The sequence below is a fragment of the Scomber scombrus genome, chromosome 22 (assembly GCF_963691925.1).
Source record: "Scomber scombrus chromosome 22, fScoSco1.1, whole genome shotgun sequence".
NCBI lineage: Eukaryota > Metazoa > Chordata > Actinopteri > Scombriformes > Scombridae > Scomber > Scomber scombrus.
In genome coordinates, this window is record NC_084991.1 from 21,612,688 (window position 1) to 21,624,199 (window position 11,512).

Genomic DNA, 11,512 nt, shown 5'->3' on the forward strand with positions numbered 1-11,512 from the left:
GATAACCTATTTGTAATAAACCTGCAACTCCTCATAAACAGGTTGCATCACCAGGCTGAAACAAGCTGTTTACAACCAGATCAAACATTAAAACCTACGTTGCTTTTCAGATTTTCCTCTTATTGCTTTCTTTCTAAATAAAAGAGGAAAAATAAGAAAACATTTCCTGCACGAGCCCCTCATGTTGTTTTTTTGTGTTTTGCAGGAGAAGCAACGTTTCCTGACTGACGTCCTGCATGAGGTGATGCTATTGGACGGCCTGAACACCTCCCACCCGATCTCCCAGGAAGTGGAGCAGGCGACGGACATCGATAGAGTCTTTGACTGGATCGCCTACAAAAAAGTAAGCCACCAAAATTAAGTCTTCCTCAGCTCTATCTCCAGCTCTATATTAATATTCTGTGTCTCTACTGGAATATCTTTACATGATTTCCACTTAAAAACTCCTTATGTATCTTCTACTGGTCCTTTATGCAGCCGCTCAGTTCAGCCTCTGTCTATTAACAGGCTGTTTTACCTCCTGTCTCTTTAACCTTCGTGTCATCCTCCCGCGTCTGTTTTGACTGTTCCTTCCTTCCTTCCTTCTTTCCTCCCTTCCTTCCTTCTTTCCTCCCTTCCTTCTTTCCTCCCTTCCTTCCTTCCTCCCTTCCTTCTGTCTGTCCTTCCTCCCTCCTTCCTTCTCTCTCTTTCCTCCCTTCCTTCTTTCCTTCCTCCATCCCCCTTTCTTCCTTCCTTCTGTCCTTCCTTCCTCCTTCTTTCCTTCCCTCCTCCCTTCCTTCTGAGTTTTGAGTTCATTTTTTTGAGTTTTCAGTTTATTTCGATCAGCAAAAAATATCCTTCTTTCCTCTGTCCTTCTTTCCTTCCTTCCTCCCTTCCTCTTTTCCTTTCTCCCTCCCTCCTTTCCTTCCTTCTTCCTCCCTTCCTTCCTCCTCCCTTCCTTCCTTCTTCCTCCCTTCCTTCCTCCCTTCCTACTTTCCTCCGTCTCCTTCCTTCCTTCCTTTCCTTCCTTCCTTCCTTCCCTCCATTCCTTCCTTCCTTCCTTCTCCCTCCTTTCCTCCCTTCTTCCCCCCTTCCTTCCTTGACTCGAGGACAACAGTAGGGTTAAGCCTTTTCAAGAAAAACTCATTTTTTCAATCTACTTCAGAGTCACGAATGACTTATACTTATAGAGGAGAGATATTTAACAGTAAATGGTGCAACACAGACAATATAAGAGCTACTTTAAACTCTACTTTCCATTAAAGGTCAGTTCTGTCAAGACAGTCGATCAGTGGCGTAAATGAATGTGTCAAAGTTTAACCAGAACTTTAAAGCTCAAGTACTTCTACCTTTCCTCTACTGCTAGCTAATCCACTGATCAAAGCACTTTCAATTCGGATGCATTGATTCAAGGTAATGTCTTCTTCCTGTTGTTGTAGCTGAGAGTGTGTTTCTCTGCACTGTCCACAGGGGGCAGCACTGATCCGGATGTTGGCTAACGTGATGGGACAGACGCTGTTCCAGAAAGGACTCAATGTAAGTCGATGCCATCCTGCAGTCACAGCTGTTTTATATCTGAGGACAACAAGGGACAGCTGGGTTCTGGGTTTAGACTGGTTTAAAGTTCAATGTGTGTGTGTGTGTGTGTGTGTGTGTGTGTGTGTGTGTGTGTGTGTGTGTGTGTGTGTGTGTCAGTGTGTGTGTGTGTTCAGACATATTTTGGCTAAACCCCGAGAGTTTGGAGCATATGAGCGTACAGATGGGTTGTGAATAAGTGGATTTGGCTGCAGAAGCACTTTCAGAGGTTTTGCTGCTTTTTTTCTGCCATAAAAACTTGTCAATATTACAACCTGCTGTAACTCACATGCAGTTTGTTCTAGTGAAACAACAAACTGCAAACTTTTTACAGCCAGTTTTCATACCAGCATAGGCTAAATATTAATACTTAAAATAAAGTAATCCAGGAGGAGTTTAGAGATGCGGAGGCCATGAGTTCATGTTACACCAGCAAGCACCAAGAATACAGTTTCCTATCCAAATTTTTCATGTTTTATTTATTTGTTTATCTGTTAAATGTTTTTTTTAAACCCTTTACACACTGCAGGGAATAAAGTGCTGGAGAGCTGAAATCTTTCCCTCCATGAAGAACTGACTATAGTTTCCCAAAACACAATAACAATACAGATATTCATGTCCGTCTCCATATGACTGACTGATTCACCCAATCACACTATAACTACTGTAACTTAAACTTAAACTGTAGGCCAAAGACTGTATATAAGAAATGGACGTAACATCCCTGACGTCACCCATTGGTTTGTGGACTGCTGCTCGGAGGCCAAGTGTATCAGATCTGGGCAGCGCCATCTTGAACATTTCAGGTGCATGCTGGGAAAAATAAAAACAGGGATTCTACTTATATGGGCATCAGGAGGAGCATGAGGCGCCCTCCTGAACCTGTGAACCAATCAACCTGTCAATCAGGAAGTAGCCACGCCCTAATGCATACCCTGCTTTATCGTCACATATAAAATCAGGGAGGCCAAAATGTCCCAAATGAACATCATACTGCATTGAAGAAGGCTTTAAACTAGCGATTGAGACCATAAACACATTTTGAAAACGTTTACTGAGGTTAGAAATCAAGTGAGAAGTTGGTGAATTCTCCATTGACTTGTATAGAGACGGAAGTCCTTTTGACACCAAAACGGTCGCCCCCTGGTGGCCTTTTGATAGAATGCAGTTTTAAGTTACTTCTGCGTTGGCATCATTTCAGAGGACCGGAGCTCCCCGCCTGCTGTGGGTGCATTACTGTGTTTATTTAATCAACTGAAACATTAATTTAACACTTTACAGACTGTGCCTGAATCTCATTAAAGGGTCATAAGATTTTCTTCTTCTCTGAAACGCTACATTATTTATTCTGAGCATAAACATACTGAGATCAGTTTATATAATATCCATGTACATTTTTAATATAAACCTCCTGCTTAGTGTCACCGCTGGTATCAATTTAATTATGGATGAGAACATTTGAACATGATGAGGGCAAAGAGTTCAGAGTTAGAGATGTTTGCAGTATAATTTCATCCAATCATTGAAATATAAAATCTAATCAAGTACTACAAGTTCCCTGTTTTTGGGGGGTTGGTTGAAGTTACCAGAAGGTTTATTTAGGGACAAGTTTAGAGTCAAATAGGATAAATTGATCCATGGTTGATAGGGGCAACGCTGGCTGTTGTACAGAGTGATGAAATATGGATCAAAGGGGAAACAAAGAGTAACTTTTGGGGACAAAAATATTAGTTACAGAAATTCCAACTCTCCTGTTGTCCTCGAGTCAAGGAAAGAAGGGAGGAAGAAGGATGGAAGGAAAGGAGGGAGGAAGGAAGGAAGAAGGAAGGAGGGAGAAGAAAGGGAAGGAAGAAGGAAGAAAAGGAGGGAGGGAGGAAGGAAGGAAGGAAATAAGGGAGGAAGGAAGGAAAAGAGGGAGGGAGGAAGTAGGAGGGAAGGAAGGAAGGAAGGGAGGGGGAAGAAGGAAGGAAAGGAGGGAGGAAGGAATGGAGGGAGGAAGAAGGAAGGAAAGGAGGGAGAAGGAGGGAAAGGAGGAAGGAAGGGAGGAGGGAAGGGAGGGAGGAAGGAAAGGAGGGAAGAAAGGACGGAGGAAAGAAAGAAGGAAGGAAGGTAGGAGAGAGGAAAGGAGGAACGAGGTAGGGAGGGACAAAGGAAAAGAGGAAGGGAGGAAGGAGGGAAAGAAGGACAGAAGATATAAGGAAGGGAGGAAGGAAGGACAGAGAGAGGAAAGAAAGAGAGAAGGAGGGGAGGACGGACAGACGGAAGGAAGGAAGGGAGGAAGGAAGGAACAGTCAAAACAGACGGGGGTCAGTTTTACCTGTGATGACGACAGGAAGGTTAATATTGTGAATAGTCTGTTTCACTCTGGTGGTTGGATTGTAAATGTGTCTCTTTGACTGGAACAAATGAACATAATAACATCGGTGGTGTTAATGACGGACTGCATTGTTCATCCCTCAGCTGCATGTGGATGCTAACCAGGTCTCTGATGGTTCACGCCGGCCAATGTTAATGTCTCACACACATCACAGGAAATTAACTCGGTCCATTAGCTTTTATTTTATTACAACAAAAGCCAGTTTTTACCTACAGAACTGAAGTTTCCAGAAAAAAATGAAGTCATGAGATGATAGTAGGTTTTATTCTGAATACAGTCATGAAAATATATATGAAACTCACACACACACACACACACACACACACACACACACACACACACACACACACACACGCACACACACACACACACACACACACACACACACACACACACACACACACACACACATATATAAAGCACACTATGCCCTGATTTCCCCACAGTGACCTGAAACACACTGAGAACCAGATTCTATATAAAACCCTGCTGATCCAGCAGAGGACAATGTGTGTTACTGGTTTCATACACAATACACTGAACATTAACCCTCCTGTAGTCCTCTGGTCAAGGAAGGAAGGAAGGAAAGGAGGAAGGAAAGGAGGAAGGGAGGGAGGAAGGATGGAAGGGAGGGAGGAAGGAAGGAGGGAAGGGAGGGAGGAAGGAAAGGAGGAAGGAAGGGAGGGAGGAAGGAAGGATTGAAGGGAGTAAGAAGGAAGGAAAGGAGGAAGGAGGGAAGGGAGGGAGGAAGGAAGGGAGGAAGGAAGGATGGAAGGGTGTAAGAAGGAAGGAAAGGAGGGAGGAGGGAAGGGAGGAGGGAAGGGAGGAAGGAAAGGAGGAAGGAAGGAAGGAGGGAAGGGAGGGAGGAAGGAAGGCGGGAAGGGAGTAAGAAGGAAGGAAAGGAGGAAGAAGGAAGGAAAGGAGGGAAGAAGAAGGAAGGAAAGGAGGGAGGAAGGAAGGAGGGAAGGGAGGGAGGGAGGAAGGAAGGATGGAAGGGCGCAGGAAGGATGGAAGTAAGGGAGGAAGAAGGAAGGAAAGGATGGAGGAAGGAAGAAGGAAGGAAGAAAGGGGGAGGGAGGAAGGAAAGAAGGAAGGGAGGAAAGAGAGAGGAAGGAAAGAAAGAGAGAAGGAGGGAGGGAAGAAGGACAGAAGGACAAACAGAAGGAAGGAAGGAAAGAAGGAACAGTCAATACAGACGGGGTCAATTTGACCCGGGAGGACGACACAAAGGTTAAAAGACAATACCTCAATAAGAACATGAGTTGAGCTGTATTTATATTGCTTCTCCACTCTGGTGAACAATATAACAACAATCTGTAGGTGTGAACGCAGCTTCACAAGGTTACACAGAACTCATCACCACAAAACTGTGCTAAAGTGCAAATAAAACAGAGAGAAAGTGAAAATATTAAAAGTCTCTCTCTCTCTCTCACTATACAATAAAACAATGTGTAGGCTCCTCTAGTACATGATATCAGATATGCATTCATGGCAGAAAATACCGAGATTTCTCCCCCTTGATAATTGTAATTGACCAGATCCTTTCAGAGGCTGAGAGAAAGCACATTTGTTCCACTCAATAGTCAGTGTTAAATTGACTGTAAGCACACTGGATGCAAAGCACTTGCCGAACAACTCGTGCATATCCACATAAAATCTACTGAAGCTGACAGCGGGAAGAAGCTCGCTGCCTCTCCACAGCGCCAAACTTTGTTAAATAATCAGACTCAGTAATATATTATTGATCCTCTGAGGAGAAAGTAGGTCATGTTACAATTGTTCACATTCAAGAACAGAAATATAGTATTAGATAAAAAAAATATGTAAGATTAGGTGCATCATACTATAATATATAACAATAGTCTGATAATAATAATAATGACAAATGAGATTATAAATAAGTTAAAAAGAAAGAATAGTGTAAAATATTAGTTGAAATATACAATATATAAATATACACAAGAGTATTGCACAGTTGGAAAGGAGGAAGGAAGAAGGAAGGAAGGGAGGGAGGAAGGGAGGGAAGGAAGGAAGGACGGAAGAAAGAAGGAAGGAAAAGAGGGAAGAAGGAAGGATGGATGGAATGGAGGAAGAAGGAAGGAAAGGAGGGAAGAAGGAAGGAAAGGAGAGGGGGAGGAAGGTAGTAGGGAGGAAGAAAGAAGGAAAGGAAGAAGGAAGGAAAGGAGAGGGGGAGGAAGAAAGAAGGAAGGAAAGAAGGAAGGAGGGAGGGAGAAAGGAAGAAGGAGGGGAGGAAGGACTGAAGGAAGGAAGAAAGGGGGATGGAGGAAGGAAAGAAGGAAGGGAGGAAAGAGAGAGGAAGGAAAGAAAGAGAGATGGAGGGAGGGAGGAAGGACAGACGGAAGGAAGGACGGAAGGAAGGAAGGGAGCAAAGAAGGAACAGTCAAAACAGACGGGGTCAATTTGACCCGGGAGGACGACAGGAAGGTTAAAAGGCACCAAAGAACTGTGTTGTGTTCTTAATAGCTACGAACTGACTGAGCATGTGATGGAGCTCACTAACAACAAAAGGCCACTCTGGACTTTATCATAATCTGGACTTTATCATAATCTGGACTTTATCATAATCTGGACTTTATCATAATCTGGACTTTATCTCTGAGGGTCTGAACATCTCTAAGATTGAGCTGACTGATGTTTTATCTCTCTGATCATTGCTGTGTTTTCTTTGAGAGTCTCACATGTTCAAACAGAGCTAATCACTGAAAACAGCAGTGAAATCTTCCTTCAGGCTTTCTCTTCCTCTCTCTCGGGTCTCAAGTCAATGAGCTTAAAGATCATTTCAGTTCTAAAATTACAAATGTTATTGATGCCATTGATCTGCTCTCTCTCTGTTCCCACAGTTAAAACTAAACATGGAGGAACAGCGTTTAGTTTTTATGCTCCTCATATCTCTGGCTCAGGCTGAAGACTTTTCTGTTTGCCGCTGCCTTTTATTAAAACACATTGGAGGCTTCTGATTAGTATCTAACACTGTTTTATATTTATCTTATTTTTAATTTCCATTTTAACACTTTTTAATCTTATTTAAGGCAAAGTCCATCTGCCTTAAAAAAGATCTGCCTTTCCTCTCTCCCTCCCTCCTTCCTTCCTTCCTTTCCTTCCTTCCTTCCTTTCCTTCCTTCCCTTCCTTCCTTCCTTCCTTCCTGCCTTTCCTCCCTTCCTCCCTTCCTCCTTTCCTCTGTCCTTCTTTCCTCCCTTCCTCCCTTCCTCTTTTCCTTTCTCCCTCCTTCCCTCCCTCGTACTTTCTTTCCTCCCTCCCTCCTACCTTCCTTCCCTCCTTCTTTCCTATGTCCTTCATTTTTTCCTTTCCTCCCTTCCTTCCTCCCTCCTTTCCTTCTTTCTTCCTCCCTTCCATCCTTTCTTCCTTTCTTCCTCCCTTCCATCTTTCCTTCCTTCCTTTCTTCCTTCTTCCTCCCTCCCTTCCATCTTTCCTTCCATCCTACCATCTTTCCTTCCTTCCTTTCTTCCTTCTTCCTCCCTTCCATCTTTCCTTCCATCCTTCCATCTTCCTTTCTTCCTTCTTTCTCCCTTCCATCTTTCCTTCCATCTTTCCTTCCTTCCTTTCTTCCTTCTTCCTCCCTTCCATCCTTTCTTCCTTCCTTCCTCCCTTCCATCTTTCTTTCCATCGTTCCATCTTTCCTTCCTTCCTTTCTTCCTTCTTCCTCCCTTCCATCCTTTCTTCCTTCCTTCCTCCCTTCCATCTTTCCTTCCATCATTCCATCTTTCCTTCCTTCCTTCCTTTCCTTCCTTCCTTCCTCCCTTCCATCTTTCCTTCCATCATTCCATCTTTCCTTCCTTCCTTTCTTCCTTCTTCCTCCCTTCCTTTCCTTCTTTCTTCCTCCCTTCCTTCCATCTTTCCTTCCTTTCTTCCTTTCTTCCTTTCTTCCTTCTTCCTCCCTTCCTTCCTTCCTAAAATTGGTCAATAAAGTGCAGCGAGTGGGTGGCATATTGAGAGCCATGTGTTTAACAAGTCTCCTGAATCTCTAAAGTCCTCTTCTGACCTGCAGCAGAGAGCACTAATAAACACCTCAGGATTCAACATGAGTGTGTTAACAGATCACTACATTTCTCATTCCAGTAAATGTTGCAGAAAATATGAGTTATAAATAAATGATGGGGTTATGAAGCTGCTGACAGGGGTGAAACGCCAGGTTCTGTCTGGAAGTGAAGGTCCGTGTTAGTTTCAGCAGTCAAACACAAACAGAAGACAAACTCTCCAACAGTATCACTGCTGCTTGACTCTTGGCCTCAGTATCTGGGGATTGTTTTGAAGCTCAGAGGAACCCAGATGGCTGAAGAAGAAAGCAGGAAATAAAACGCCTCAGTGGCCTGTTGAGGAACCTGGACGTGATCGCTGTGTTGACGGAAGATGGGAGGTCGAGGTTCACATAATCCTTAGATGTTGAAAAACCTCATTAACAAGCTCCGTGTGCTAAACCTGTGTCTGTACCACCGGAAATCTTTCAGCTTAACCTTCACAGCTGTTGATAACACATTTCTTTTATTGAAATTTTAATTGCTCGGCTTTCTTACACGTCTTTTATTATGGTTTAGCTGTATCGTGCTGCTAATACTGTGATTGTATTGGACTCAGGCTCAGTCTCTCTGTGTGTGTGATGGGTGTTTTATCTCTGTTCATGTCAGCTCTAGTGGCGGTGACATTGGCAGAGTCATACTTATCAAAGACACACACACACACCACACTGTGTTGTTATCATGTGTGTCATCTTGTTCCAATAAAGAGCTTCCTCTTACCTTTTCAACTTCAACACACAGCTGACTGACTGTTAGTGAGGAATCTCTTCTATCTCTGAGGAGGAGATTAGCGCTCTCTCTCTCTCTCTCTCTCTCTCTCTCTCTGTAGGTGATCTGTCTTGTATTACTTTGCCGCCTTTTTTCTTGTTGTATTACAGACCCAACCATAAGCTTTTATAAAGTCCGTAATCCCCTGCAGTGGGAATTTGTTTGTGCTCCAGGTAGTGGAGACGTACAGGTATATCAAAGCATATCCAACTGACATATTACAGGTCTAGATTGAAGCTATCTCATAGTTAAATCTCTATTTACTTTTAAGATTTGCAGTATGTTGGCATTAGTCTATTAAATGTAGAGTTTTAAGGTGTTTTTTAAAATCTATAATACATTTGCTGTGGTTGTAATCAGTAGGGTTGGTTATTGCACCGAACCAAAATCACTTGTTCTAAAGGAAAAACAACTAGAGTCTCATTGAATTGGATAAAACGGCACAAATATTGAACTCCAGTCTTTTAAGCATTTTCAAACCTGTAGTTTATTTGCTTTGGTCAGAATCAGTGGGTAAGTTGTTACATTTTGTTTTCCCATTGGTTTAATTTCCAAAATGCAAATCATTAAAAGCCAGGTGAGAACATTATCTTCTCTCATTGGTTTCAGGTGTGTCTGGGGCGCTAGCAAGAACGTAAGCAATGTAAACAAATATGAAGTAGCCAATGTGCTTCGTTGTTAGTCGAGGATTTGAATTCTAGATCGGTTCATTTGCCGTAGGAATGCGATGCAACCAGGCGGGGAGGTCCGGTCCTCTGAAATGATGCCAACGCGGAAGTAACTTAAAACTGCATTCTATCAAAAGGCCACCAGGGGGCGACCGTTTTGGTGTCAAAAGGACTTCCGTCTCTATACAAGTCAATGGAGAATTCACCAACTTCTCACTTGATTTCTAACCTCAGTAAACGTTTTCAAAATGTGTTTATGGTCTCAATCGCTAGTTTAAAGCCTTCTTCAATGCAGTATGATGTTCATTTGGGACATTTTGGCCTCCCTGATTTTATATGTGACGATAAAGCAGGGTATGCATTAGGGCGTGGCTACGTCGTGATTGACAGGTTGATTGGTTCACAGGTTCAGGAGGGCGCCTCATGCTCCTCCTGATGCCCATATAAGTAGAATCCGTGTTTTTTATTTACCCGGCATGCACCGGAAATTTTCAAGATGGCGCTGCTCAGATCTGATACTATTGGCCTCCGAGCAGCAGTCCACAAACCAATGGGTGACGTCACGGATGTTACGTCCATTTCTTACATACAGTCTATTGATCCAACCACCATCTGACTGACTACCAGGCTGCAAGTTAAGCTAAATGGCTCCCATAGGCAGGTACCCTTTGCATGCTGAGATGCAGACGAATGCTAGGAGCTAGCCAGAGAATGAATAGAGGTCTGAGCTAGACTAGTGCGAGGAAGAACAGGGACATTCTTCTCAACCCAAATACATCTGATCAATAAGCAGAGAGAATATTCTCAGCTGGCTTGTCGTGATGCATTTTTGGTTTGCTTTGATTTGTCTCTGTATGAAAAGAAACCAAACTGAACTCATCCACTGGGTTGGACTAAATAAACTATATCTTGATGAGATACTGAGAGACAGAAAAGCCTTGAAGGGTCTCTGTGTGGTCTGGTGTTCAGATCTGCCCAGACCCAGGAGGAAAACCTACTAAGGTCTACCCATTCAACAGTGAGACAAACCAAAGAATGAAATCAAAACCTTTTTAATGAGCTGAAACTAAACTCACCGGAGCACAGAGCTGCAGAGAGGTTTGCCAAGTCTCTGAATAAACAACCTCACAGCATCAAATACTGCACAGTCAGAGATTCGGGTGAAATACTGTTATCTGCTAATGTAGCTTCCAGCAGGATACAGACGTCTAGTAACCTCACTTTTTCTTCTTTCTTTCCATTATAAAACCTGAAAGCATTATAGCTTCAGCCCATGCAGCAGAACTCCTCACCTGTTTGTGTCACTTCCTGTCACATGCTGTATTTAAACTATTCAGACTGATCTGCTTTTTTGTGTTTTCATTGTTTTCAGGATTATCTGCTGAGTCACATGTACAGCAATGCTGCTCGAGACGACCTGTGGAGCAAACTGTCTCAGGTAAGTCTCACCTGTCTTTGCCTCCAACCTTCTCCACAGCAGGAAATCAAACCTGTGGCTGTTCCAGATATAGCTCTGCAAGGATAAAACCCAGACGGACCGATTGACTGACATTGTTAATTATTTAGCGAAGCAGTTCTAATGAAGGCCAGAGAGACGCTCGTTAAGACCGACTTGATGAGGCTGAGAATGGTCTTGTTGCCATGGTAACATGACTGACAGCTGGAGGCAAGGCTTATTTGTTCTTGTTTGTCTTACACACAACAAGCGTCTGGAAATCAGTCAGTGGCTTTAATTAGATTCATCTCCGTTAGTGGTGTTCGTTATATTGAGTCTGAACCACTCGCTATAATTACCTTTCTGCCAATAAGATCCCCAGTTACTCTGAAAGTCTGTCATGTTTCTCTAACTAACGTTGAAATAATTATTGGTTAACTTAATGTCAAGTACAGTTAATGACCTCATTGATCATTTAGATATTAATCCTCCTGTTGTCCTCGAGTCAAGGATGGAAGGGAGGAAGAAGGAAGGAAAGGAGGGAGGAAGGGAGGAAGAAGGAAGGAAAGGAGGAAGAAAAGGAGGGAGAACGGAAGGAAGGACAGAGGAAAGAAGGAAGGAAGGTAGAAGGGAGGGAGAAATGAAAAGAGGAAG

General features: G+C 43.2%; 1 long non-coding RNA gene across 1 annotated transcript; it reads left to right on the forward strand.

The window, feature by feature from the left end:
* The first annotated feature begins 263 nt into the window (after nt 1–263).
* Nucleotides 264–10,862, forward strand: LOC134004444 (uncharacterized). Its single transcript, XR_009927842.1, has 3 exons — nt 264–343; nt 1,450–1,515; nt 10,796–10,862. It is a non-coding gene; the product is annotated as an uncharacterized LOC134004444 (long non-coding RNA).
* The last annotated feature ends 650 nt before the right edge of the window (nt 10,863–11,512 follow it).